The 22,927-nt window shown below is 44.1% G+C and overlaps 3 non-coding genes across 3 annotated transcripts; 2 read left to right on the top strand and 1 right to left on the bottom strand.

The window, feature by feature from the left end:
- Positions 1–11,454: 11,454 nt before the first annotated feature.
- TRNAR-UCU (transfer RNA arginine (anticodon UCU)) lies at positions 11,455–11,527 on the bottom strand. The gene has a single exon. It is a non-coding gene; the product is annotated as a tRNA-Arg (tRNA).
- Positions 11,528–18,780: 7,253 nt separating this feature from the next.
- On the top strand, positions 18,781–20,701 carry LOC143261492 (small subunit ribosomal RNA). Its single transcript, XR_013035605.1, has one exon. It is a non-coding gene; the product is annotated as a small subunit ribosomal RNA (ribosomal RNA).
- Positions 20,702–22,031: 1,330 nt separating this feature from the next.
- LOC143261462 (5.8S ribosomal RNA) lies at positions 22,032–22,186 on the top strand. The gene has a single exon (XR_013035576.1). It is a non-coding gene; the product is annotated as a 5.8S ribosomal RNA (ribosomal RNA).
- Positions 22,187–22,927: the final 741 nt, after the last annotated feature.

Here is a 22,927-nt window from a genome sequence, read left to right as displayed (position 1 = left end):
AACAGTCTTTTTTTTCGATTTACGGCTAAAATAAATTTTTCTAATTTTTTTCAATAACATATTCCTGCTAAAATAACTTTTTTACATAGGGATTAAGCATTTAGAACGATACATTGTTTAAAATAAGGGCACTTTACTCTTGACATTTTACGGTTTTTTCAATTTTCTGAAAAATCCTATCATTAGATTTTTTTAAAAATACGATATTCTTGCTTAACTAACGTTTCTACATAGGGATTAAGCATTTAGAACGAAATCTAATGTCAGAAAATGGCACTTTACTCTTGACATTTTTCGGTTTTTTCAATTTTCTGGAAAATCCTATCATTAGATTTTTTTAAAAATACGATATTCTTGCTTAACTAACGTTTCTACATAGGGATTAAGCATTTAGAACGAAATCTAATGTCAGAAAATGGTACTTTACTCTTGATCGGTACGTTGGGACTTTGAAAATATTCGGGCGTTCCAATCGCTCGTCTGTTGCATCATAGCGCGTCTCGGCGCAATCGACCGATTCGCTCGATCCATTATTTTCGATTTACGGCTAAAATAAATTTTTCTAATTTTTTTCAATAACATATTCCTGCTTAAATAACTTTTTGACATAGGGATTAAGCATTTAGAACGATACATTGTTTAAAGTAAGGGCACTTTACTCTTGACATTTTACGGTTTTTTCAATTTTCTGAAAAATCCTATCATTAGATTTTTTTAAAAATACGATATTCTTGCTTATCTAACGTTTCTACATAGGGATTAAGCATTTAGAACGAAATCTAATGTCAGAAAATGGCACTTTACTCTTGACATTTTTCGGTTTTTTCAATTTTCTGGAAAATCCTATCATTAGATTTTTTTAAAAATACGATATTCTTGCTTAACTAACGTTTTTACATAGGGATTAAGCATTTAGAACGAAATCTAATGTAGGAAAATGGTACTTTACTCTTGATCGGTACGTTGGGACTTTGAAAATATTCGGGCGTTCCAATCGCTCGTCTGTTGCATCATAGCGCGTCTCGGCGCAATCGACCGACTCGCTCGATCCATTATTTTCGATTTACGGCTAAAATAAATTTTTCTAATTTTTTTCAATAACATATTCCTGCTTAAATAACTTTTTGACATAGGGATTAAGCATTTAGAACGATACATTGTTTAAAGTAAGGGCACTTTACTCTTGACATTTTACGGTTTTTTCAATTTTCTGAAAAATCCTATCATTAGATTTTTTTAAAAATACGATATTCTTGCTTAACTAACGTTTCTACATAGGGATTAAGCATTTAGAACGAAATCTAATGTCAGAAAATGGCACTTTACTCTTGACATTTTTCGGTTTTTTCAATTTTCTGGAAAATCCTATCATTAGATTTTTTTAAAAATACGATATTCTTGCTTAACTAACGTTTTTACATAGGGATTAAGCATTGAGAACGAAATCTAATGTAGGAAAATGGTACTTTACTCTTGATCGGTACGTTGGGACTTTGAAAATATTCGGGCGTACGCGGCGCGCTCGGCGCTTCGAACAGCTCCGGTGTCCCCATTATTTTCGATTTACGGCTAAAATAAATTTTTCTAATTTTTTTCAATAACATATTCCTGCTTAAATAACTTTTTTACATAGGGATTAAGCATTTAGAACGATACATTGTTTAAAGTAAGGGCACTTTACTCTTGACATTTTACGGTTTTTTCAATTTTATGAAAAATCCTATCATTAGATTTTTTTAAAAATACGATATTCTTGCTTAGCTAACGTTTCTACATAGGGACTAAGCATTTAGAACGAAATCTAATGTCAGAAAATGGCACTTTACTCTTGACATTTTTCGGTTTTTTCAATTTTCTGGAAAATCCTATCATTAGATTTTTTTAAAAATACGATATTCTTGCTTAACTAACGTTTCTACATAGGGATTAAGCATTTAGAACGAAATCTAATGTCAGAAAATGGTACTTTACTCTTGATCGGTACGTTGGGACTTTGAAAATATTCGGGCGTTCCAATCGCTCGTCTGTTGCATCATAGCGCGTCTCGGCGCAATCGACCGATTCGCTCGATCCATTATTTTCGATTTACGGCTAAAATAAATTTTTCTAATTTTTTTCAATAACATATTCCTGCTTAAATAACTTTTTTACATAGGGATTAAGCATTTAGAACGATACATTGTTTAAAGTAAGGGCACTTTACTCTTGACATTTTACGGTTTTTTCAATTTTCTGAAAAATCCTATCATTAGATTTTTTTAAAAATACGATATTCTTGCTTAACTAACGTTTCTACATAGGGATTAAGCATTTAGAACGAAATCTAATGTCAGAAAATGGCACTTTACTCTTGACATTTTTCGGTTTTTTCAATTTTCTGGAAAATCCTATCATTAGATTTTTTTAAAAATACGATATTCTTGCTTAACTAACGTTTTTACATAGGGATTAAGCATTTAGAACGAAATCTAATGTAGGAAAATGGTACTTTACTCTTGATCGGTACGTTGGGACTTTGAAAATATTCGGGCGTACGCGGCGCGCTCGGCGCTTCGAACAGCTCCGGTGTCCCCATTATTTTCGATTTACGGCTAAAATAAATTTTTCTAATTTTTTTCAATAACATATTCCTGCTAAAATAACTTTTTTACATAGGGATTAAGCATTTAGAACGATACATTGTTTAAAATAAGGGCACTTTACTCTTGACATTTTACGGTTTTTTCAATTTTCTGAAAAATCCTATCATTAGATTTTTTTAAAAATACGATATTCTTGCTTAACTAACGTTTCTACATAAGGATTAAGCATTTAGAACGAAATCTAATGTCAGAAAATGGCACTTTACTCTTGACATTTTTCGGTTTTTTCAATTTTCTGGGAAATCCTATCATTAGATTTTTTTAAAAATACGATATTCTTGCTTAACTAACGTTTTTACATAGGGATTAAGCATTTAGAACGAAATCTAATGTAGGAAAATGGTACTTTACTCTTGATCGGTACGTTGGGACTTTGAAAATATTCGGGCGTTCCAATCGCTCGTCTGTTGCATCATAGCGCGTCTCGGCGCAATCGACCGATTCGCTCGATCCATTATTTTCGATTTACGGCTAAAATAAATTTTTCTAATTTTTTTCAATAACATATTCCTGCTTAAATAACTTTTTTACATAGGGATTAAGCATTTAGAACGATACATTGTTTAAAGTAAGGGCACTTTACTCTTGACATTTTACGGTTTTTTCAATTTTCTGAAAAATCCTATCATTAGATTTTTTTAAAAATACGATATTCTTGCTTAACTAACGTTTCTACATAGGGATTAAGCATTTAGAACGAAATCTAATGTCAGAAAATGGCACTTTACTCTTGACATTTTTCGGTTTTTTCAATTTTCTGGAAAATCCTATCATTAGATTTTTTTAAAAATACGATATTCTTGCTTAACTAACGTTTTTACATAGGGATTAAGCATTTAGAACGAAATCTAATGTAGGAAAATGGTACTTTACTCTTGATCGGTACGTTGGGACTTTGAAAATATTCGGGCGTACGCGGCGCGCTCGGCGCTTCGAACAGCTCCGGTGTCCCCATTATTTTCGATTTACGGCTAAAATAAATTTTTCTAATTTTTTTCAATAACATATTCCTGCTTAAATAACTTTTTTACATAGGGATTAAGCATTTAGAACGATACATTGTTTAAAGTAAGGGCACTTTACTCTTGACATTTTACGGTTTTTTCAATTTTATGAAAAATCCTATCATTAGATTTTTTTAAAAATACGATATTCTTGCTTAGCTAACGTTTCTACATAGGGATTAAGCATTTAGAACGAAATCTAATGTCAGAAAATGGCACTTTACTCTTGACATTTTTCGGTTTTTTCAATTTTCTGGAAAATCCTATCATTAGATTTTTTTAAAAATACGATATTCTTGCTTAACTAACGTTTTTACATAGGGATTAAGCATTTAGAACGAAATCTAATGTAGGAAAATGGTACTTTACTCTTGATCGGTACGTTGGGACTTTGAAAATATTCGGGCGTTCCAATCGCTCGTCTGTTGCATCATAGCGCGTCTCGGCGCAATCGACCGATTCGCTCGATCCACTATTTTCGATTTACGGCTAAAATAAATTTTTCTAATTTTTTTCAATAACATATTCCTGCTTAAATAACTTTTTGACATAGGGATTAAGCATTTAGAACGATACATTGTTTAAAGTAAGGGCACTTTACTCTTGACATTTTACGGTTTTTTCAATTTTCTGAAAAATCCTATCATTAGATTTTTTTAAAAATACGATATTCTTGCTTATCTAACGTTTCTACATAGGGATTAAGCATTTAGAACGAAATCTAATGTCAGAAAATGGCACTTTACTCTTGACATTTTTCGGTTTTTTCAATTTTCTGGAAAATCCTATCATTAGATTTTTTTAAAAATACGATATTCTTGCTTAACTAACGTTTTTACATAGGGATTAAGCATTTAGAACGAAATCTAATGTCAGAAAATGGCACTTTACTCTTGACATTTTTCGGTTTTTTCAATTTTCTGGAAAATCCTATCATTAGATTTTTTTAAAAATACGATATTCTTGCTTAACTAACGTTTTTACATAGGGATTAAGCATTTAGAACGAAATCTAATGTAGGAAAATGGTACTTTACTCTTGATCGGTACGTTGGGACTTTGAAAATATTCGGGCGTTCCAATCGCTCGTCTGTTGCATCATAGCGCGTCTCGGCGCAATCGACCGATTCGCTCGATCCACTATTTTCGATTTACGGCTAAAATAAATTTTTCTAATTTTTTTCAATAACATATTCCTGCTTAAATAACTTTTTGACATAGGGATTAAGCATTTAGAACGATACATTGTTTAAAGTAAGGGCACTTTACTCTTGACATTTTACGGTTTTTTCAATTTTCTGAAAAATCCTATCATTAGATTTTTTTAAAAATACGATATTCTTGCTTATCTAACGTTTCTACATAGGGATTAAGCATTTAGAACGAAATCTAATGTCAGAAAATGGCACTTTACTCTTGACATTTTTCGGTTTTTTCAATTTTCTGGAAAATCCTATCATTAGATTTTTTTAAAAATACGATATTCTTGCTTAACTAACGTTTTTACATAGGGATTAAGCATTTAGAACGAAATCTAATGTAGGAAAATGGTACTTTACTCTTGATCGGTACGTTGGGACTTTGAAAATATTCGGGCGTTCCAATCGCTCGTCTGTTGCATCATAGCGCGTCTTTTTTTTTTTTTTTTGTTTAACGTGGGGGAAATCTGCTGGTCAGACACCCCCGGCCCGCCCGAGGGGCGGGGCGGGGGTAGTGCGGGTTTTGACCCGCTAAAACCCCCACGGCGGCCTAGGGCGCTGGCGAGTAGCGGGGGAGCCACGGGAACTCTTACAGAACACAACCGCGGCTCCCCCTCGCCTGGCCGGCCACCAGGATGGAATGGCGATGGCCGGCCGCGTCCCGGGGAGGAGATTTATACTCCCCCCATGAATCATCTTGCTTCGGCGGTGCGGGGGACCGCACCCCACACCGCCTCGTCACTCCCACTATGGGGAGGACAGCTTCAGTTGGGGGGGGTTGGCGGGCGGCGGGCAATTAAACCAGTAATCTGGTACACCCGCCGCCCGCCTATTCTCATCTGCTCGGGGAGGGGGGCTCTAGGCGTGGGCGCACACGCCGCACCCCCCGCTCACGGCGACCCCGCTCGGCAGCCTCCTTCTGCAGCATCACCTCTTCGCAGAAGGCGATGGCTGCCGCCCATTTTCTTGGGCTCTCCAGCATGGCCCCAACTAAGCTGGAGAGAGCGAGGTCGCGACCAACTTCCCGTCTTAGGACTCGGCGCAGCACTGAAAAGGCGGGGCATACCTCCAGTGTATGCTGCGCCGAGTCCTCCTCCGCGCCACAGTGGTGGCACACCGTCGTCGCTTCCCGACCGATGCGACACAGGTACACACCGAAGCAGCCATGCCCGGTGAACACCTGCGTCGCACGGTAGGTGAGCCTGCCAAACCGCCTCTCCCGCCACGAGGTGAAGTGTGGCAGGAGAGCCCCGGGGACGCGCTCGGCGGCATGGGAGCAAAGCTCCGCATGCCATCTGGCGAGCGCTAGTCCCCGGGCCTGGAGTTCGAAGCCGTCGACCGCCTCCTGCTCCGGCGGGTCCCCCCGAGCCCGGCCAGCGATGCATATGCGCCTATAGACATAGGCGCGCATCGCCGCCTGCAGCTCGAAGGGAATTTCTCCCGCCAGAGCAAGCGCCGCCACGGTAGACGCGGTGCGGTAACCCCGTATGAGGCGAAGGGCCATTTGCCTCTGAAGCCGGCGCAACAACAAAGTGATGCGCCGGCTTGCCCTCGCGGACGGCCCCCAGATCGGGGCGCCGTACAAGGCCATGGACCGCACCACGCCCAGGTATAGGCGACGCACCATGTTATCCGGTCCCCCGAGATTGGGCAACAGGCGGCCGAGCGAGGCCGCCGCCCTCTCAACTCGGGGGACGAGGCGGCCGAAATGCGCCCCGAATCTCCAGTGGCTGTCGAGGATCAGTCCGAGATACTTGATCTCGGACTTCACCTCGACGCAGGCTCCTCCAACCCAGATCCACGATCCGGCCGGTGGCCGCGACCGAGGCCGTCCAAACCAGACGGCCTCGGCCTTCTCCGGGGCCATCTTCAGCCCCAGATCGTGGATCTTCGCGACGACGGCTGCCACCGCAACCTCCGCTCGTCGGATGGTCCTCTCGAAGGTGTCCCCGACGGTGACCACTAACGTGTCGTCCGCATAGCAGACGACAGTGGCACCGTCGGGCAGGGAGGCCCTCAGGACTGCGTTATATCCCAGGTCCCACAGGAGTGGTCCTAACACGGACCCCTGTGGGACCCCGCAGTCCACTTCCCTCCGTATCGTCCCGTACCGGCCCGGGTATTCCACCCACCTGTCCCGCAGGTAGGCCCCGATCACCCGCCTCAGATAGGGAGGCACCTGGTGTTCAACCAGGGCCTCCCTAATGGCGGACCAGGGCAGGGTGTTAAATGCATTGACGATGTCGATCGACACCGCCAAACACACCCCGCCCCGTGCCACGGCATTGTCCGAGAGGGACTTTAGACGGTCGATTGCGTCGACCGTCGATCGCCCCTCCCGAAAGCCGAACTGGCAGTCCGCCAGATCGGGGCCAACGCGGGACAGGTGCCTGGCGAGGCGGGCAGCAATGATCCTTTCAAAGATCTTGCCCACCTCGTCCAGGAGGCAAATGGGCCGGTACGCGGAGGGAGAATCCGCAGGCCTCCCATCCTTCTTTAAGAGGACCATCCGACTTCTCCTCCAGAGGTCCGGGAACACCCCGGACCTCAGGAGCCCGGAGAAGAGGCTTCTGAGCCTCCCGCCCAGGACGCTCATGGCAAGCAACCAGACCCGGCCGGGGATACCGTCCGGCCCCGGGGCAGTATTCTTGCCCCGAAGCCATTTGACTACCCCGGCCATTTCCTCCGGCGCGACCTCCAGATCCGGGGACCACTCATGTCCCTCTAGCTGAGGGACGGGCCGGGACGCCTCCCCGCTGACGGGGAATAGCGCGTCCACGACCCGTCCGAGCATCCCCGGATCCAGGCTTTCCGTCAGAGGGGGGGCCCAGGGACGTAAACGTCCCATCGCCATTTTGTATGGGCGCCCCCACGGATCTCGGTTCAGAGACCCGAGAAAGTCGCGCCAGGCCTGGCTCTTCGCCTGCCTGATGGCCAGCTGCAGGGCGACCACCTTCTCCCTGTATCGCCCATACAGCTGGATAGCCAGCTCCACGTCGGAACGTCGTCGTCGACGGGCGCGGGCGTACTGGCGTCGCGCGCGGACGCACTCTGTGCGTAAATCCGCTATCGCGCGCGACCACCAGTACACCGCCTTCCTCGGGAAGACCCTGGCCCGGGGCATGGCGACGTCGCAAATCGACGTCATTGCGCCCCGGAACCAATGGGCCTCCCTTGTCCCGTCGACTGGCCCGGCCGGTGTTGCCGGCCAGGCCACGACGTGGGCTGCCGCCATCAGAGCGTCCTGGTCGAGGCGCTTCAGCGCCCACCGTGGCTGAGGCGATCCCTCATCAGCGGGGCGACGTCGGGGCGTCGATGGGGCGGCGGAAAGGCCGAGAACAATGTATCTGTGGTCGGACAGCGTCTCGACCTCCTCCGCCACCCTCCACCCCGTAATACGGCGCACGGCCGGGGGCGTTGCCCATGACAGGTCAACGATGGACCCCCCGTTATACCGCACGCACGTATGGACCGAGCCCGTGTTTAGAAGACAGAGTCCGAGTCCCGTCGCCCAATCAAGCACCTCCCGGCCCCTCGGGTCCGTCCTGGGGGAACCCCAAGCTGAAGACTTGGCGTTGAAGTCCCCCAGGACCAGCACCGGACGCGGCTGGCAGCGAGAGACGCATCTCCCCACCACGTCCAGATACTGTTCATACTCCACGAGGGACCACCTCGGAGGTGCGTAGATCGCCACAACCACGGTGCCGCCCCAGTCAACGGCCAGGTATCCCCGGCCGCGCTCGATAACGGAGCACGCCGGGGACCCCGGCCGGCCTGCCCATATTATAACGACGGAGCCGTCCAAGTCCCCCATCCAATGTGGATGGTCGGGGACCCGGTACGGCTCCGCCGCTACGGCCAACCCGGCACCCCGCTCGGCCAGGAATTGCACAAAAAGGTCTTGTGCCCTGACCGAGCGGTTCAGGTTGGCCTGAATAATAGGGCCAGTAGGCCCCATTACTCCGGCACCTCAATCTCCATCGCCGCCGCGGGAGCGGTGGCGTCTGGGGTTTTATCAGCCCCAACCGCCCCCGCGGGCGTGACGGTGGCATCCTTGGGTGCCGGATCTTTTGTATTAGTAGCTGCCACGGCGGCTGCCGCCTTGGCCGTCGTGGTTCTCCTCCCCCTGCTCCCTCTGCCGCGTCTCGCGCTGGCAGGGCACGCCCGGCTGCCGAGGCGGTGGCCGGCCGGCTTGCCAGCACCCGCGCAAAGCGGGCACTTTGGCTGTTCAGTGCAGCCAGCCACCCTGTGGTCCTGACTGCCGCACCCAAAACAGCAGCCGGACCGATCCTCGGCCGCAGTGCACCGCTGCCTCGTGTGGCCTAAGCCAAAGCAGCGGTAGCACTGCAAGGGGCGGGCGCTGAGGGCCTCCACCGTCGCCTGGGTCCAGCCCACTGTCAATTTGCCAGCGACCGCAACTTTTCGCGCGGCCGCAGCAGGGCACTGGACCCAGAGGGTGCCCAAACCAGAGGGGGAAGACCGGATTTCGCCGGTCTTCACATCCCCCCGGTCGCACCCTCCCACACGGGCGACAGCTGCGGCGACCTCCACCGGCGTGGTCGAGTCGACCAGGCCGCGCACCCTAAGGTCGGCCTTTTTGATTGGGCGCGCGACCTTCACGCCGGTCCCTGCCAGCGCGTCAGCCATCTTAGAGGCCAGGGCAGTGGCCTTGGCTGCTCCATCAGCTCCGGGGACCTCTAAAATTATTGCCCCCGTCACCGCTCTCCTGGGCTTCAGCGAGGCGATGCCAAGTTCTGCCAGGTCTATTTTGGACCTGGCAGTGGCCATCGCCTCGGCGTAACTCATCGCCCCGCCGGCCGGTACCGTTAGAGTAACGGCAGCCGTGCGGGGCGGACGTGGCGGCAGGGGAGCCCTTTTGGGAGCAGCCGGTGCCACCCGCTTCGCCGCCCTCTCGGTCAAAGCAGCCTTGGCAGCTGCCGCAGGTTTATCTGCGGCAGCCGCCCTTTTGGCCTTCCGGCCAACTACCTTTGACCACACCTCAGTTGGAGGTGTGGTGGAGGGCGGCGCAACAGTGGGGGCGGGCTGCATTTGTGTCGCCTTAGCGACCACAGTCTCTCCCCCACTGCCACCCTTTTTCTTTCCCCCCCTCCTGTCCATCGGCAGGGGTGGGGCGGGCGGCACGGGTGCCGCCGACCGCGGGCCTCGCACCCGCGGGACCAGCTCCCTTCTGAACGATGCCAATTTGGCGTCGATAAGGGAGCCGATCTGTGCCAGCAAGTCGGCTGGCACAGCCGCGGGTGGGGGCGAGGACCCTCCTCGCCCAGGGGACTGGGGCCCCCGAGCGCTGATAACCGGCAGCAACCCCTTGCCCCCATCAGGGGGCAGCGGCGGAGCCATCCCGGCAACAGCCGGCCCCGCCTCCACCGCTTGACGGAGTCGGGCGACCTCCGCCCGCAACTCCGCCAATTGCTCTCGCAATTGAGCGTTCTCGGCCTCCAACAGCCGGGTGGCGCTGGGAGCCGACCGAACTGCCAGCTCCGCAACGCCCACCCGGCTGCTCAGGGCCGCCGTCCGGAGGGACCGCACCGCACTGGCCTTCAGCCCCGTCGCGGCATTGGATATCCTGGCCACATCGCCCAGGCACTCCATTACCGCGGCCGCAACGTCCCGCGTCGGGCGGCCCCGGAAATCCGCAGCGACCTCGACCTCGTCCGGAAGCGGGTCGCTCGAACTCGCGGGCCTCGGTCCCGGGGCAACCGGGTCGAAAATGCCCGCTATGAGGCTTCTTTCAGCCTCAGCCTGTTTGCGTTTGGCCTCTTGGAGGCCAACGTATTGCCCGGTCGTCGGTGGCCGGCCCCGTTTCCTCGTGGAGGTGCCCGGGACGCTCTGCGACGAGTGGTGGGAGGAGACGGAGAAGTCCGACTCCTCCCCCCCGTCGCAGTCGCCAAGGCCCTCCGCAGGCCTCTTTGCGCCGCGTGTTGTAGAATGCCTCCGCGACACCGGCTCTGTACATCTTTTGAGGCGCACGATAGGCCCGCGCACCTCCACCTCACGCTCGTTTCCCCCCTCCCCGGTTGTATTTGAAAAAGAATCCATATCTGATCCCACGAGTGTGGTCGGAAAGGAGGTCACCCCGGGTAGAGCCGCCATACCCGGGGAAGGCTAATACGCCCGGGGGGTCGCCAGGTACCCCGGGGTTGTCCGCTAAAGATTGGTGCACCCACCAACCATAGCTGGCGATTACTCCAGCTACGCCCTCTTCACCGCGCAACACTGCTTGGGGCTAGGGATTTTTTAGAGAGGTTGTCATCCTCGCGGTCCGGCCGGTTAAGGCAAGACCCCCGTTCCTGTAAAACATGACCACAGGTTTACGGTATGTGTCCGACTTTAGTTGGCCCCTCACCTCAAGCCACTCCGGCTAGGTAGAACCTGCCAGGGAATAAAATCCCCGCCGGCACAGCCTTGAGGATCATTAGGGCACGAAGCCCCCCCACCACGACAAGGTAGCGGACACGGGGGGGAATCAATTGAACACAAAATGTTAAAAGTACATTTCGTAAACAATAATGATTAAAAAATTGGAAGGCAATGGGTGTTCAAATACCGTAAAATCAGTAATTAAAACCCTTATATACTCTCCCATGTTAATCATCCCTGGTGGGGATCGAACCCACGACCTTTGGATTAGAAGTCCAACGCGCTATCCTCTGCGCCACAGGGACTCAATATCATAGCGCGTCTCGGCGCAATCGACCGATTCGCTCGATCCATTATTTTCGATTTACGGCTAAAATAAATTTTTCTAATTTTTTTCAATAACATATTCCTGCTTAAATAACTTTTTTACATAGGGATTAAGCATTTAGAACGATACATTGTTTAAAGTAAGGGCACTTTACTCTTGACATTTTACGGTTTTTTCAATTTTCTGAAAAATCCTATCATTAGATTTTTTTAAAAATACGATATTCTTGCTTAACTAACGTTTCTACATAGGGATTAAGCATTTAGAACGAAATCTAATGTCAGAAAATGGCACTTTACTCTTGACATTTTTCGGTTTTTTCAATTTTCTGGAAAATCCTATCATTAGATTTTTTTAAAAATACGATATTCTTGCTTAACTAACGTTTTTACATAGGGATTAAGCATTTAGAACGAAATCTAATGTAGGAAAATGGTACTTTACTCTTGATCGGTACGTTGGGACTTTGAAAATATTCGGGCGTACGCGGCGCGCTCGGCGCTTCGAACAGCTCCGGTGTCCCCATTATTTTCGATTTACGGCTAAAATAAATTTTTCTAATTTTTTTCAATAACATATTCCTGCTTAAATAACTTTTTTACATAGGGATTAAGCATTTAGAACGATACATTGTTTAAAGTAAGGGCACTTTACTCTTGACATTTTACGGTTTTTTCAATTTTATGAAAAATCCTATCATTAGATTTTTTTAAAAATACGATATTCTTGCTTAGCTAACGTTTCTACATAGGGATTAAGCATTTAGAACGAAATCTAATGTCAGAAAATGGCACTTTACTCTTGACATTTTTCGGTTTTTTCAATTTTCTGGAAAATCCTATCATTAGATTTTTTTAAAAATACGATATTCTTGCTTAACTAACGTTTCTACATAGGGATTAAGCATTTAGAACGAAATCTAATGTCAGAAAATGGTACTTTACTCTTGATCGGTACGTTGGGACTTTGAAAATATTCGGGCGTTCCAATCGCTCGTCTGTTGCATCATAGCGCGTCTCGGCGCAATCGACCGATTCGCTCGATCCATTATTTTCGATTTACGGCTAAAATAAATTTTTCTAATTTTTTTCAATAACATATTCCTGCTTAAATAACTTTTTTACATAGGGATTAAGCATTTAGAACGATACATTGTTTAAAGTAAGGGCACTTTACTCTTGACATTTTACGGTTTTTTCAATTTTCTGAAAAATCCTATCATTAGATTTTTTTAAAAATACGATATTCTTGCTTAACTAACGTTTCTACATAGGGATTAAGCATTTAGAACGAAATCTAATGTCAGAAAATGGCACTTTACTCTTGACATTTTTCGGTTTTTTCAATTTTCTGGAAAATCCTATCATTAGATTTTTTTAAAAATACGATATTCTTGCTTAACTAACGTTTTTACATAGGGATTAAGCATTTAGAACGAAATCTAATGTAGGAAAATGGTACTTTACTCTTGATCGGTACGTTGGGACTTTGAAAATATTCGGGCGTACGCGGCGCGCTCGGCGCTTCGAACAGCTCCGGTGTCCCCATTATTTTCGATTTACGGCTAAAATAAATTTTTCTAATTTTTTTCAATAACATATTCCTGCTAAAATAACTTTTTTACATAGGGATTAAGCATTTAGAACGATACATTGTTTAAAATAAGGGCACTTTACTCTTGACATTTTACGGTTTTTTCAATTTTCTGAAAAATCCTATCATTAGATTTTTTTAAAAATACGATATTCTTGCTTAACTAACGTTTCTACATAAGGATTAAGCATTTAGAACGAAATCTAATGTCAGAAAATGGCACTTTACTCTTGACATTTTTCGGTTTTTTCAATTTTCTGGGAAATCCTATCATTAGATTTTTTTAAAAATACGATATTCTTGCTTAACTAACGTTTTTACATAGGGATTAAGCATTTAGAACGAAATCTAATGTAGGAAAATGGTACTTTACTCTTGATCGGTACGTTGGGACTTTGAAAATATTCGGACGTTCCAATCGCTCGTCTGTTGCATCATAGCGCGTCTCGGCGCAATCGACCGATTCGCTCGATCCATTATTTTCGATTTACGGCTAAAATAAATTTTTCTAATTTTTTTCAATAACATATTCCTGCTTAAATAACTTTTTTACATAGGGATTAAGCATTTAGAACGATACATTGTTTAAAGTAAGGGCACTTTACTCTTGACATTTTACGGTTTTTTCAATTTTCTGAAAAATCCTATCATTAGATTTTTTTAAAAATACGATATTCTTGCTTAACTAACGTTTCTACATAGGGATTAAGCATTTAGAACGAAATCTAATGTCAGAAAATGGCACTTTACTCTTGACATTTTTCGGTTTTTTCAATTTTCTGGAAAATCCTATCATTAGATTTTTTTAAAAATACGATATTCTTGCTTAACTAACGTTTTTACATAGGGATTAAGCATTTAGAACGAAATCTAATGTAGGAAAATGGTACTTTACTCTTGATCGGTACGTTGGGACTTTGAAAATATTCGGGCGTACGCGGCGCGCTCGGCGCTTCGAACAGCTCCGGTGTCCCCATTATTTTCGATTTACGGCTAAAATAAATTTTTCTAATTTTTTTCAATAACATATTCCTGCTTAAATAACTTTTTTACATAGGGATTAAGCATTTAGAACGATACATTGTTTAAAGTAAGGGCACTTTACTCTTGACATTTTACGGTTTTTTCAATTTTATGAAAAATCCTATCATTAGATTTTTTTAAAAATACGATATTCTTGCTTAGCTAACGTTTCTACATAGGGATTAAGCATTTAGAACGAAATCTAATGTCAGAAAATGGCACTTTACTCTTGACATTTTTCGGTTTTTTCAATTTTCTGGAAAATCCTATCATTAGATTTTTTTAAAAATACGATATTCTTGCTTAACTAACGTTTTTACATAGGGATTAAGCATTTAGAACGAAATCTAATGTAGGAAAATGGTACTTTACTCTTGATCGGTACGTTGGGACTTTGAAAATATTCGGGCGTTCCAATCGCTCGTCTGTTGCATCATAGCGCGTCTCGGCGCAATCGACCGATTCGCTCGATCCATTATTTTCGATTTACGGCTAAAATAAATTTTTCTAATTTTTTTCAATAACATATTCCTGCTTAAATAACTTTTTGACATAGGGATTAAGCATTTAGAACGATACATTGTTTAAAGTAAGGGCACTTTACTCTTGACATTTTACGGTTTTTTCAATTTTCTGAAAAATCCTATCATTAGATTTTTTTAAAAATACGATATTCTTGCTTATCTAACGTTTCTACATAGGGATTAAGCATTTAGAACGAAATCTAATGTCAGAAAATGGCACTTTACTCTTGACATTTTTCGGTTTTTTCAATTTTCTGGAAAATCCTATCATTAGATTTTTTTAAAAATACGATATTCTTGCTTAACTAACGTTTTTACATAGGGATTAAGCATTTAGAACGAAATCTAATGTAGGAAAATGGTACTTTACTCTTGATCGGTACGTTGGGACTTTGAAAATATTCGGGCGTTCCAATCGCTCGTCTGTTGCATCATAGCGCGTCTCGGCGCAATCGACCGATTCGCTCGATCCATTATTTTCGATTTACGGCTAAAATAAATTTTTCTAATTTTTTTCAATAACATATTCCTGCTTAAATAACTTTTTTACATAGGGATTAAGCATTTAGAACGATACATTGTTTAAAGTAAGGGCACTTTACTCTTGACATTTTACGGTTTTTTCAATTTTCTGAAAAATCCTATCATTAGATTTTTTTAAAAATACGATATTCTTGCTTAACTAACGTTTCTACATAGGGATTAAGCATTTAGAACGAAATCTAATGTCAGAAAATGGCACTTTACTCTTGACATTTTTCGGTTTTTTCAATTTTCTGGAAAATCCTATCATTAGATTTTTTTAAAAATACGATATTCTTGCTTAACTAACGTTTTTACATAGGGATTAAGCATTTAGAACGAAATCTAATGTCAGAAAATGGTACTTTACTCTTGATCGGTACGTTGGGACTTTGAAAATATTCGGGCGTTCCAATCGCTCGTCTGTTGCATCATAGCGCGTCTCGGCGCAATCGACCGATTCGCTCGATCCATTATTTTCGATTTACGGCTAAAATAAATTTTTCTAATTTTTTTCAATAACATATTCCTGCTTAAATAACTTTTTGACATAGGGATTAAGCATTTAGAACGATACATTGTTTAAAGTAAGGGCACTTTACTCTTGACATTTTACGGTTTTTTCAATTTTCTGAAAAATCCTATCATTAGATTTTTTTAAAAATACGATATTCTTGCTTAACTAACGTTTCTACATAGGGATTAAGCATTTAGAACGAAATCTAATGTCAGAAAATGGCACTTTACTCTTGACATTTTTCGGTTTTTTCAATTTTCTGGAAAATCCTATCATTAGATTTTTTTAAAAATACGATATTCTTGCTTAACTAACGTTTTTACATAGGGATTAAGCATTTAGAACGAAATCTAATGTAGGAAAATGGTACTTTACTCTTGATCGGTACGTTGGGACTTTGAAAATATTCGGGCGTACGCGGCGCGCTCGGCGCTTCGAACAGCTCCGGTGTCCCCATTATTTTCGATTTACGGCTAAAATAAATTTTTCTAATTTTTTTCAATAACATATTCCTGCTAAAATAACTTTTTTACATAGGGATTAAGCATTCAGAACGATACATTGTTTAAAATAAGGGCACTTTACTCTTGACATTTTACGGTTTTTTCAATTTTCTGAAAAATCCTATCATTAGATTTTTTTAAAAATACGATATTCTTGCTTAACTAACGTTTCTACATAGGGATTAAGCATTTAGAACGAAATCTAATGTCAGAAAATGGCACTTTACTCTTGACATTTTTCGGTTTTTTCAATTTTCTGGAAAATCCTATCATTAGATTTTTTTAAAAATACGATATTCTTGCTTAACTAACGTTTTTACATAGGGATTAAGCATTTAGAACGAAATCTAATGTAGGAAAATGGTACTTTACTCTTGATCGGTACGTTGGGACTTTGAAAATATTCGGGCGTACGCGGCGCGCTCGGCGCTTCGAACAGCTCCGGTGTCCCCATTATTTTCGATTTACGGCTAAAATAAATTTTTCTAATTTTTTTCAATAACATATTCCTGCTAAAATAACTTTTTTACATAGGGATTAAGCATTCAGAACGATACATTGTTTAAAATAAGGGCACTTTACTCTTGACATTTTACGGTTTTTTCAATTTTCTGAAAAATCCTATCATTAGATTTTTTTAAAAATACGATATTCTTGCTTAACTAACGTTTCTACATAGGGATTAAGCATTTAGAACGAAATCTAATGTCAGAAAATGGCACTTTACTCTTGACATTTTTCGGTTTTTTCAATTTTCTGGGAAATCCTATCATTAGATTTTTTTAAAAATACGATATTCTTGCTTAACTAACGTTTTTACATAGGGATTAAGCATTTAGAACGAAATCTAATGTAGGAAAATGGTACTTTACTCTTGATCGGTACGTTGGGACTTAGAAAATATTCGGCCGTACGCGGCGCGTCTCGGCGCTTCGAACAGCTCCGGTGTCCCCATTATTTTCGATTTACGGCTAAAATAAATTTTTCTAATTTTTTTCAATTACATATTCTTGCTTAGATAACTTTTTTACATAGGGATTAAGCATTTAGAACGACATATTGTTTAAAATAATGGTACTTTACTCTTGTGATTTTTCGGTTTTTTTTGATTATTTTGAAAAATAAATTTTTGTAATTTTTTTAAATACGATATTCGTGATCAGTGAACGATTTCACATATGGATTAAGCATTTAGAATCGTGCGGAAGCGTTATTAAAAAAGTTTACTCGATGCGATGGGACTTTGAAAAGTTTGTGAAAATTTTCATATTGGGAAAAAATGTGTAATTTTTTGTCTAGTTTACGGTAATGTAATTTATTTTAATGTTTACTATAAATTTTTTTTTCGTTCGTTCACGCGCTATGTTACAACAGCACGGCCGGGCGGTCTGTTGCCGCGGCGGTTTACACTCATAAGCGCGCGTGCTATTCGGCCGGCGGCGCCGGCGTCCTTGCCGGCCGTTCGGTATCTATAAGAGATACACGGTCCGTGCGAGGCGGACGGAGCAGAGCGGGTTTTGGGCCAATTCTACGATCTCGGTCGAGAAGCTGTCTCAGAGCTCCTTCGGGGCTTCGGTCCTGACTGTTTCGTGCCGTTTACGTTACGGACTTTTCTCCACACAGCGTGGCCACGGGTCGGTGTCTTTGACCGAATGGCCCATATGTGGCAAGCCCTACGGGGTTGGTTACCCGTATGCACTTTGTATGTATACTCGTACTCACTGAGCATCAACTCTTCTGTCCGAGCGATGGAAAAATTTTTTAAACTGCATCTGTAAGATTTGGAAGCAAATCGTACCAATTGAAAACTGTGGCTAAAATGAATAGCCCAGTGGAGAGAGAAAACTATCAAAAAACTGATTTTTTAAATCAAGAGGTGTCAGAAATCGAAATGCCTAGCGCGAGCGGAAGAACACGCTTTCTCGCCAGTCCAGCATGTGTCCTGTCCGTTCTTCCTCGGCTTGCCGATTTTGCCCAGATCAGAGGTTTCGTGCTTCCGGCGGTCAGAAGATCAGCGTGAGCGTACGCGCTTCCACGACTATGGCATCACCCATGTACTTTTTCCTTTGAATATATTTGAGTACATAAAAAATATTAAAACATATAGAGAGAACTGTGTCTTGGATCTTAAAAATTTGTCAATAGCGATGATATATTATTACTTAACTTGAAGTATTTGTACGTTTTAGCTGGGACGTACATTTATCTTACAAGATGTTAATAGCGAGACTCTTGAAGATAAAATTATCTTGTGATTTTATGAAGGCAAAGATAGAAACGTACGAAGCTGGCGTACGTAGAAAAATGTGATTTTACGATAGAACAAAAATATAATACGTACGTTTTTGGGCGTACGGTAATATCTGTATGGTAGAAAAATGAAAGAAATTGAGCGTTAAAGAAGATATGTTACAAGCGCGGAATGTGGCAAAACTTGTACATATTTGAAAGAGAAAAGTGGTGTGTCGACCTGACATATATATATGAAACAGGCGACGATGGAAAAGGATTTAAATTTTGTCCATTTTATATATACATATTGTATAGTTCCCTGGTTGATCCTGCCAGTAGTCATATGCTTGTCTCAAAGATTAAGCCATGCATGTCTCAGTACATGCCGTATTAAGGTGAAACCGCGAATGGCTCATTAAATCAGTTATGGTTTCTTAGATCGTACTAAAATTTACTTGGATAACTGTGGTAATTCTAGAGCTAATACATGCAAAACAGAGTTCCGACCAGAGATGGTAGGAACGCTTTTATTAGATCAAAACCAATCGGTGGCGGGTGTTTACACTCGTCCATCGTTTGCTTTGGTGACTCTGAATAACTTTGTGCTGATCGCATGGTCTTATAGCACCGGCGACGCATCTTTCAAATGTCTGCCTTATCAACTGTCGATGGTAGGTTCTGCGCCTACCATGGTTGTAACGGGTAACGGGGAATCAGGGTTCGATTCCGGAGAGGGAGCCTGAGAAACGGCTACCACATCCAAGGAAGGCAGCAGGCGCGCAAATTACCCACTCCCGGCACGGGGAGGTAGTGACGAAAAATAACGATACGGGACTCATCCGAGGCCCCGTAATCGGAATGAGTACACTTTAAATCCTTTAACGAGGATCCATTGGAGGGCAAGTCTGGTGCCAGCAGCCGCGGTAATTCCAGCTCCAATAGCGTATATTAAAGTTGTTGCGGTTAAAAAGCTCGTAGTTGAATCTGTGTGTCACAGTGTCGGTTCATCGCTCGCGGTGTTTAACTGGCATTATGTGGTACGTCCTACCGGTGGGCTTTGCTCTTCACGGGGCGGTCCAACTAATATCCCATCGCGGTGCTCTTCACTGAGTGTCGAGGTGGGCCGGTACGTTTACTTTGAACAAATTAGAGTGCTCAAAGCAGGCTACCTTCGCCTGAATACTGTGTGCATGGAATAATGGAATAGGACCTCGGTTCTATTTTGTTGGTTTTCGGAACCCCGAGGTAATGATTAATAGGGACAGATGGGGGCATTCGTATTGCGACGTTAGAGGTGAAATTCTTGGATCGTCGCAAGACGGACAGAAGCGAAAGCATTTGCCAAAAATGTTTTCATTAATCAAGAACGAAAGTTAGAGGTTCGAAGGCGATCAGATACCGCCCTAGTTCTAACCATAAACGATGCCAGCTAGCGATCCGCCGAAGTTCCTACGATGACTCGGCGGGCAGCTTCCGGGAAACCAAAGCTTTTGGGTTCCGGGGGAAGTATGGTTGCAAAGCTGAAACTTAAAGGAATTGACGGAAGGGCACCACCAGGAGTGGAGCCTGCGGCTTAATTTGACTCAACACGGGAAACCTCACCAGGCCCGGACACCGGAAGGATTGACAGATTGATAGCTCTTTCTTGATTCGGTGGGTGGTGGTGCATGGCCGTTCTTAGTTGGTGGAGCGATTTGTCTGGTTAATTCCGATAACGAACGAGACTCTAGCCTGCTAAATAGACGTAATTATGGTATCTCGAAGGCTCTCGGCTTCTGCCGGTGGGGTTTTTACTACCAACGTACAAACAAATCTTCTTAGAGGGACAGGCGGCTTCTAGCCGCACGAGATTGAGCAATAACAGGTCTGTGATGCCCTTAGATGTTCTGGGCCGCACGCGCGCTACACTGAAGGAATCAGCGTGTGTTCCCTGGCCGAAAGGCCCGGGTAACCCGCTGAACCTCCTTCGTGCTAGGGATTGGGGCTTGCAATTATTCCCCATGAACGAGGAATTCCCAGTAAGCGCGAGTCATAAGCTCGCGTTGATTACGTCCCTGCCCTTTGTACACACCGCCCGTCGCTACTACCGATTGAATGATTTAGTGAGGTCTTCGGACTGGTGCGCGGCAATGTTTCGGCATTGCCGATGATGCCGGGAAGATGACCAAACTTGATTATTTAGAGGAAGTAAAAGTCGTAACAAGGTTTCCGTAGGTGAACCTGCGGAAGGATCATTACAATGTTCCAATATATCTCAAAGAGAGAGGAGAGGAGGAGAGAAAATGAATTCGATTAGTTTGTGGATAAGAATTCATATAAAAAAAAAAGATATTGTTGAGCCCGCCAGATCATTCGTGCGTGATTTACACGGCCAGACGTGTGTACTACACGTATTAGGCCTTTGATCTGCGTTGCGTAGGCCACAACAAATCTTTCAAAGAGAGAGAGATATATGTGTTGTTGGGGTTTGTGATTATGAAGGTGCCCCAACGCACAAAAATATATAAAAATGTACAAAGTTGGGATGTGGTGTGGTGGAGAAGAGTTGGGCCCGACCAGATCATTCGTGCGTGATTTACACGGCAGACGTGTGTACTACACGTATTAGGCCTTTGATCTGCGTTGCGTAGGCCATCTTCCTTCCAAGACACACACGTGTTGGGGTTTGTGTGATTTTATGATAGTGCCTCAACACGGAAAAATAAGCGTACGAGAAGAGTGGGCCCGACCAGATCATTCGTGCGTGATTTATACACGGCCAGACGCGTATTATATTACACGTATTAGGCCTTTGATCTGCGTTGCGTAGGCCATCTTCTCGATAGAGAGAAAGCCAAAATGTATTCTTTTTTTCTTTCTTTACACACACACACACAGTTGTAGTAGGACAGGGAGGGATGCGAGCGTGCTAATCACGCTTCCTCAAGTCTTCGCTGTGGTGTAAAAAAAAAAAGAAAAAAAAGGAATCGTTGGGAAAGTCCAAAGGACGAAAATATCGGGCAGTCTGAAGATAACTTAATGCTCGTTTACATTGGTATCAAGAGAGACCGGCTTGTGTAGCTCGTTTCAATGCTGTGTCGTTGTCATTGACACCCTACTCTGTTGCGCGCTAGTGGCAGCATGAGCGTGGGACGTATATATATATGACACCCAGCTAGAGCCGGCCGTGAGTCCGTCCGGTGTAAATAACGACGAAAGGAGAGAGAAACTTTTCGAATCCAGTATCGGGTTGATAATTGTCCAGTTTGAATATCCATATCCCCGTCGTTTTTGGAGGTGATATACTCTCTGTGTTTCTTCGATAGAAGGCTTTTCAATGTTCTATTCGCTCCGACCGTCGAACTTGCAAGAAAACAGTGGTTTTGGATTTGCTCGTACATATATATATGGTTTCGACGGAAATATCTCGTTCTTTAAGGGACAATTATGTCGTTGTACGTCGACTCCCGAATCTCCTTCGCGCGCTGGTTGGAGCTCTTCGGGTATCGGCTTGTTCCGAAATATAACACAAAAATGTGGTGGATAGCAAATACACATTATATATATGAGAGAATAAAAGGGAAAAATTACCCTGAACGGTGGATCACTTGGCTCGTGGGTCGATGAAGAACGCAGCTAATTGCGCGTCAACGTGTGAACTGCAGGACACATGAACATCGACATTTCGAACGCACATTGCGGTCCACGGATACAATTCCTGGACCACGCCTGGCTGAGGGTCGTTTACGTACTTATAAACTGCTTGCGTTGATGGCACTTGTTGCCTATATACGTACGAGCGAATGATGGGCGCTTCGTCGGCGTTTGTCGCGGTCCTATGAATATTGAGAAATTTTACGTACGTCTAACAGTCTTCGAGAGAGATGGAAATCGTGTTCGAACTAGCGTGAGTGTGGAAGGCGGTGTCGTGTGTCGTATATGTTTTATATACGTCCGCCCGTCTGAAACACCGCTTCGAAGCGGTGACAAAATCTTTTTCGGGACGATTCGTATCCGTAGAACTATCGAGATTTCACTGGTACATTTTCAACGCGCTCCCGACGTCGCCTGAAATGAAACGAGATGGGTTTAACCCACGAAAGCGTACTACACGAGTCTGTCCTATGTGAAGACTGTGTACAGAGATCGAACGAACGCATGAAAGAAATTGAACGAAAGAACACATAACCCGCAAAAATATAGAGTAGAATTGTGACCGTTGCTTCGAATTTGAATTTATATGTATATATATATCATAGCCCCAGGGAGTGGAACCTATGAGTGTGGAAGGATGTCTCTTACCGTTATGTTGCCAGAGGAAAAAAAGTCTCTCTCTTCGTACGACACATTTGTGTACGAATTGTATCGATGGCTATATAGATCCGATGTTGCACATATTCTGAGTAAAGAACACCCCACCCGGGTTACCGTCCTAAAACTCTTCTATTGGTGTGGCTATGATGTGTGTGTCAACGCAATCGCGA

Source organism: Megalopta genalis, unplaced genomic scaffold (genome assembly GCF_051020955.1).
Source record: "Megalopta genalis isolate 19385.01 unplaced genomic scaffold, iyMegGena1_principal scaffold0052, whole genome shotgun sequence".
Lineage (NCBI taxonomy): Eukaryota > Metazoa > Arthropoda > Insecta > Hymenoptera > Halictidae > Megalopta > Megalopta genalis.
The sequence above is the reverse complement of the archived record's forward strand: the minus strand, read 5'-3'. Positions and strand labels throughout refer to the sequence as shown.